This window comes from Adiantum capillus-veneris, chromosome 6 (genome assembly GCF_014529385.1).
Source record: "Adiantum capillus-veneris isolate H3 chromosome 6, ASM1452938v2, whole genome shotgun sequence".
Classification (NCBI taxonomy): Eukaryota; Viridiplantae; Streptophyta; class Polypodiopsida; order Polypodiales; family Pteridaceae; genus Adiantum; species Adiantum capillus-veneris.
Window position 1 is genome coordinate 40,565,334 of NC_140936.1, and position 7,727 is coordinate 40,573,060.

Here is a 7,727-nt window from a genome sequence, read left to right on the forward strand (position 1 = left end):
GAGGAGAGCTCATCATATTCGAGCTCCAACTAAGGTAACAATCATGTACATAGTCGTTTCAAAAAAAAAAAAAGGAAAAAAAGAGAAGAAAAAAAGAAAAAAAGAGAATGCTACCAGTGAAAGCGGATATTGACAATGGATGGGGTATTGCTTTCAAGGGTCTAGGAGACCAGTTGTTAGTCATGGATAGATACAATTATTCATCAGAAAGGACTAAACAGGGTGCATAAGCCAAGAAAGCAGTAACATGGCAAATTCAATTGGTACCAGGTGGGTAAGTATTCAAGAGAACCCTATTGTAGCACAACCTACTGCTAGAGGCATCAAATACCTCTAGCTTAAGGGGGAGGGCTATATGATGCATGGTTTTTAGGACCCCTTCTGAAGATGCAATAAAGGCACAGTCAGTTGTTGGGGAGATGAGGATACTCTAGTCCAAGGGATCTCGAAAGAGAAGAAAAATCTACTTCACAAGCACCAAAGAGTAAAAAGTGCCATGGACAGAAGATACGTGGGAACGAGCTCTTATGCATGCCTACAACCTATATCTTACAGAATAGCCCATTCTAGGTGTGAATTTCTAGTGAAATTTACACGAGGATGTTTGTGTGGACTCACAGCACAGCATACTCCGTTTTCACTTTTTTACCGGCAGTAAATATTTTTTACCACAGTAAATATTTTTTACCTACAGTAAATATTTTTCACCTCATGGTACATACAAATCACTTTTTACCTACAGTAATTATTTTTTACCCATGGTTAATATTTTTTATTGCACCATAAGTATTTGGTAGGTAACAGTTCACTGTTACTAGAAGCAGTGATTGGGCATCAACAATGCAGTTACAGGAGGAGAAAAGGAGAAAATCTTATGGTAAAGGTGAGTCAACAGGGATAAAGACTTTTGAGTTGAAAAGAGACATGCTGATTTTTTCAAAGAACACATGTCAAAAGAAGCCATGGTTGAGGATTTTTTGAGAATTTGATATTCAGGAGGACCCAGCAGGTCCCCCCCTGACATGTGCAGAACCTCCAGTTTCAACAACCACCTCACCTACTCTTAAATGTTGGTCAAGGCCTTATCCCCATGTGTCACAATCAGAAAAATCAGCATTTACCCTCCCCTCTCACATCACTCTAGAGAATATCTTGATGGTGACATATCAGGTGACCTCAATCTGTTGACCACCCTAAGCAAAAAGTAACCCCAATCAGCGGATTTAAGCATGTTTATCCCTAATCCTAAACCCTCTCAGAAACCTATATAAGGAGGCCTTCTCTCACTCAAAACCAACACTTCACCCACTTCACCAAGCAATGAAGCTATGACGACATTGCTCACAACGAGGAGCTATGGATGGAGCTCTACTCTCTCTCCCTCTCTCTCTCTCCCTCTAGTATGCTACATTACTAGCCCTAAAACCTAAATAAGGAGTCTTCTCTCATGCTCCATGGTCACCATCCTCGCCATCATTCTCTAAGGTATTGATGTGTTGCTAGTAGGATCATACCTACTTGCTGGGTTGATTGTTTTTGACAAGGGATTATGCCATCCTTGGCTTGCTTCTCTATATCCTTGTTATGTATGATCAGATGCCGTTGTATTGTTAAGCTGATGTCTTGTGTATATATATGCTACATAAGGTCCCTAAGCTTCGTTTCTATGTGTTTTGCCATATGTTTTGATGCCATCATAATGCCAGAAGTCTCACTTGCCTATGTGCACTATGTGTGAGGTCCCTAAACCTCTTAATTTAGGGTGGTGCCCCCTTTGTTTTGTTCTTTGCTTGTTTGCATGAGGCGTGGTTTGTGGAGTGTGCACGAGTACAGAGGCCACCCGATTGCACTGCTCTTTTTCCCGCTATCATCCAACATGATCTACAAAAATTCGATAATGATGAGCATTGTGAGCTTATGCTACTAACCATATTAAATATACCAGCATGGCTCAAGCTGTATGTTGTGTCTAAAGAAAACCCCCCTATTGCTATTGTTAGATTAAAATATTTGATTGCTAATATCAATACCATCCTTGATGAAGACACAAAAGAGAAGGAGTGGAGAGAACACTCCTCGTCTGTCATGCACAGATTTATGGAACTTCATGGGAGAAAATTGACGAATGACCTCTAATGAGGCAAAGAAGAAGAAGCATGTTACAAGGTGCCCCGAAATTCCCCTTAACACCCCCTATGAACCCTACAAGCAGCCTAATCCTTGAAGAACTTGATGCAGATGAAGCGAAGTAATTAAGCAGGAGTTTTCTATCAATGGAGCCTTCATGGAGAAAATTACTCCACCCAAGGATACCTACACTGACCCTTTTAAACATGATCAACTACTTGAAGTCGTGCTTCAAGACACAAACCAAAAGGCATGGGCATTCGGAAATTTTGTCTTACTTGCACCAATAAATGAAGGCTTTTTGCTTACTATGCTAAATGATAAGGATAAAGTAGCTACCAAGCTTGGGCTAAATCAACTCCTAATGACTAATTCTTATAATACCATGGAGCCCTTCTTGATGGGCTACCCCTTCACTATGTCCATATTGTGAGCGAGCACGGGAGCGTGTACGCGCGCGAGTGCGGTGCGGTGTAATGCAATAGTACACAGGATGTGGTAGAGCTCTCGATGAGAAGATTATCCTCACCGCTCCTTATTGTTCTATCTATCCAAAAGAATAATTCAGTGGTTAGTGATGTGTGGCCAGCCACTTGGCATGAACCCTAACAATCTCCCACTTGAAGGCCAACGTGGCCCAAGTGGCTATAAGTGTAAGGGTTAGTGTATGCAGCTATACAAGTGTGAAGTCTGACCATGGCTTTACCCTGCATCCATCATCTTGATACAATGTACAAACCACTCTAAGGATAGGCTCTTTGTCAGAGCATTCGATGGGTTCTCATCCACGTGGACTTTGGCTAATTCAAGGCATTTGCTAGCCAAAATATCCCGTATCACATGATACCTAACCTCGTTGTGTTTCAATTTGGAATGAAACACGGGGTCCTTTGCTAATGCAATCGCACTTTGGCCGTCACAATGTAACACTGGAGTTTGGCATATACCAAGGTCTCCCACTAGACGAGATAATAACACGCTTCCTTGCTAGCACTAGAAAATGCAACATACTCAGCCTTAGTGGTGGAAGACAAAGTGCAATATTGGAGACATGATCTCCAAGAAACTGCTGCTCTAGCAAACAAGAAAATGTAGCCAGATGTGGATCTCCTAGTGTCCACACAACCCGCATAATCAAAATCAATGTATCCAACTATGGATGCATCACTGTTCCCAAAGCGTAAGCACTTGCTGGTTGAACCCTTGATGTATTTCAAGATATGCGTCAATGCTTTCTGCCCAGATTTTCCATATACCCGCTGATCACTCCCACTGCAAACGCGATAGCTCGTCGCTGCTAACCATGGCAAACATGAGATTGCCAATTGTCGAAGAATATGGCACCTTTTCTATCTTTGCCTTTTAAACATCCGATTTGGGGCAATCATTCTTGCTAAGTTTTATATGTGCAGCTATTGGGGTACTCAACATTTCCCCCTCTTGCATGTTAAAACGTTACAAGGCTTTGTGAATATACTCTTCTTGTCATAGTTCAAGTATTCCATGCTTACAATCTCTTTTGATACACATACCAAGAAAATGATGTGCATCACCCAAATCCTCCATGGCAAACTGCTTGCTCAAGGCATCCTTGAGAAGTGCAATCTCATATTTGGAATTCGTGGCTATGATCATATCATCCACGTAGAAGAAGAATGATGAGGGAACCATCGTTCAACCTCTTTGTGTACAAGCAGTGATCTTCTTGGCCCCGTACATAACCTTGGGATTGAATGTACTTATCAAACTTGATGTACCATTGTCTTGAGCCTTGCTTTAGTCCATACAAAGCTTTCTTGAGTCTACACACCAACTCTACCCTTGTTGGCTTCTTAGGCTTTATCTCAAAACCTTCTGGTTGTTTCATGTAGACATCCTCTTTGAGATCCCCGTGAAGAAACTCGGTCTTCACATCCATTTGGACCCCATGTCCTCTATGGTTACGAAACCAAGCACAAGATGAAGTGTAGTCATTTTGACCACTTGAGAAAACATCTCATTGAAATCTACGCCTTTCTTTTGCTTGATTCCTTTAGTAACCAATCTAGCCGTATAGTTAGGCTCGGGATCTTCTGTTGTGTACTTCTTCTTGTACACCCATTTGCAAGGCAATGCTTCTTTACCCTCTAGTAACCCTGTCAATTCCCAAGTCTCATTGGCTAAAATTGAGTTATACTTAGATTGTATAGTGTGCTCCCACTTCACGCTATCTTCCATCTCAATAGCTTCTTTGTAACAAGTGGGCTCACCACAGTCAGTGACTAACAAATAGTCCAATCGTGGCTCAAAATGCTCAAGTGCATGAGATACATGCTTAGGTCTTGTAAGTGCATGACTGCTCAATTCCGCTCCTCTGAAGCAACATTTGTTTGTGTACTAGTGGAAGGTGCATCACTAGCACGTCCATCATTCTGTGTAGCTGGTGGTGAGGGAACATCCTCAAACCTTACTTTGCGATATTCAATCTCTTTCATTGGTGGATGTCTATGCATCTCAAACTCATTTAATATCACCTATGAGCTGCGTATAACCTTCTTAGGTTTTGATTGCCAAAGATGATATCCTGTTTCTCCGTTCACACCATATCCAATGAAGATGCACTTGTGTGACTTGGGATCCAGCTTTTGTCTAAGCTCTTTGGGCACATGCAACAATCATCTCACACCCATATACACGTAATCGATTGTAATTAGGTTGTTTTCCCATCCACATTGTTAGGGGCTCACAGCCCTAACAGGTAATCAATACAAGAATCATGCAGTGTAAATATAAATGAGGCAGGAGACTGCACGTTTAATCACAAAACTATAGATTAGTTGAAGAAGAAACACCATAATGAAGATAAGAAAGTATTGCATTCACTGTATATTCATCATCACCATTGAACTATAGAGCAAAAACAGTAGTACGACAACAGGGAAGTGCCAAAACTGCATGTCGGTTACATCCAAAAACTGTTACACGCCATATGACCATTCGAATGTTTAAAACTAACTAGGCATAAAAGTCCCCGTGTAAAAAAACCCCTAAGGCTTAAAGCTAAGACCTTAGTTACAATAAAAAAGTAAGCACCTTGACAGATCAGGCACTAACACTTGGCACTCTTGGTGGGCAATGTTTCTCAAACATTGTGAGAACCCATCCCTTGATCAAAAACTTCAACATCAAGATGATCTTTATCTTCAGGCTGCTTTGAACTTTCCCCTTCTATTGCAGTTTCCTTACCATCTTTACCAAATCTTGCATCCACTTCAGCTTCAGGTTCTTTCATTGCAACCTCAACATCTTCTCCAATGAGTATCTCATCCACAATAGACAATACTGGATCTTTAAACTGCTGCTGTCCATCTGCAACACCTGCTTCTTCATCTGCAACTATAGCTAGAACTGTGACTACACTTTCAGTTAACTGTTCCTGAACTTCAGTTTCAGTTTGCTCCAGCATTACAATATCACTCTGGGTAACCACTTGTTCAGGTTGATGACTTTTCTGTTACTCCAACTGCAACTGCAATTCCTCATACTTATTCTTCAATTCATCAAACTACCTCTGCACAAACAAATTCTTGTCTTTGGCTTCTTCTTCTCCAAACATCTGATATGGTTTACTAACCACATCATACATTTTGAGTTTGATATGCTCCCACACTCCTTTCATGTACTCCATTATCTCAGTCTTCATTTTGTCCACATCAGCTGAAGCTAAATACTAGCCTTCTACATCTAGCTCTTCTTCTGCCATTTTCCTGATCGTTTCTTCCACTGTTTTGCATGTTGTTACTATGTTCAATAAAACCCTGTTAATGCTCTCAAGTGTAGCATTCAAAGTTGTCATTTCAGTCAACTGCCCCTGTAGTACACCTTGTGCCATTCATCTTTCCACTGTGCAATTCTTTCTGAAGTCTTTTCTCTCTACACTGCTAACTGCTTACTGCTTATAAGAGGCTAATTCCTCTTTCATGAGCTCTTGTCTATCAGTCAACTTCTTGACTTGTTGCAAAATTTCCACTTCAGATTGAGTCTTCTTTTCCTTTAGTGCACCCTCTTTGATCTGCTTCAACTCATTGTGCAATCCCTCATTTTCCCTGCACAACAAGGTAAAATCCATTGCTTGTTGTTCATCATACTCCTTTACTACACCCAATGCAGTTTGCACCTCATTTAAAGATACATTTGGAAAACTCTCTTTAGACATGCCAATCTTTTGAACTGTAGATTTCCCAATTGCAAGTACAGGCACTTCCCTTGTAAGTTTCCCCTTCAATTTTTTGAGTTTGATACCTGTTTTCACTATCAAAGGGACTGCATGTCTGTCACAGAGCTCTTGAACTGTAGACTCGGGAAACAAATCTCGAAATTCATGATCTAACTTTACTTTTACCGCATTTAAAGATTTTTTCTTTGAATAACCTGCAGCCATCAGTGTGTCCACATCCTTTGTCATCTGTAAGGGCTTCATGTCATGTTGCACTTTTTGTCTCTTCTCCTTTCTTTGTGTAGACCCTGAGTCTTCAATCATTTTTCCTGGTGATAGAAAGCTCTTCCCCTGCAAGATACTTTTGTTATTGACATATTGAAAAACTGCTGCCAAGTATGGACCCACCTTGGTTGTTTTGTATTTTCTTCTTTGCTTGGTGTAAATCTCAAATTTGATTCTGTCAAAGAGGATATTGGCCCATCCAATTTGTCTACCACCTTCAGTTGCCAACAATATTCCATAGTTTTCCCTGCTTATGTATTCTGATTTGACCAACAAAAACACCCTTTCAATAAGCCATCTGACCTACTGGCTGCTGACCTGATTCTTCATGCCTGATAGTTGATAGTAGTGCCTGCCACCCTGAGATGGCCCAAAAACTTTTGTCATATCCTTCTCTGTGGCTTGACTGACTTCATTATCTTTAGCAGTAGGCACATCAAACACCTTGGCAATCAGTGCTTCAGTCAGGTAATCCTGAGCAAAAATATGACCATCATTTGCCTGCAAATATTTCAAGTAGACCATGGGCATCTAATTCTGCCTCCAACTCACCCATGGAAATCTTGCAAAATCCAATAAACCTATGCTCCTCACCATGGCACATTATCATCATTAGCCTACCAAATCATACTTGAAATCCAAAAAAGTAATGTGCTTTCAAGAATCTAGAGGAAGGATGACTACTAGAAGCTCCTTTTATAGCTTCCTAATATTCACTCCTCAAGATGGAAGCAATGACTCTCATTGCCTATGCCATGCCCTAGTGGACGAAATTCTCCTAGGCAAGCATCATAATGGACCTCAAGTGGCTTTGAGAGGTCAAGAATCATCAAAACAGGTTGAGACATTAGCCTTTGTTTAAGCATGATAAAGGTCGCATCCTACTTAAGATTCCAATCAAATATCTCTTTCTTTTTACGTAGGTCATGAAGTGGACCGCATATATAGCATACTGGAACTATTTAATGAATTACTGATAGTATGAACACATACCAATAAATCTTCTTAGCTCATGGAGATATTTTGGCTAGGCCATTCTTCCATGTGCTTAAGCTCCTAGATCCATACAAACTCCATCCTTAGAGATGATATAGTCGAGGTATTCAATCCTGTACAAGAA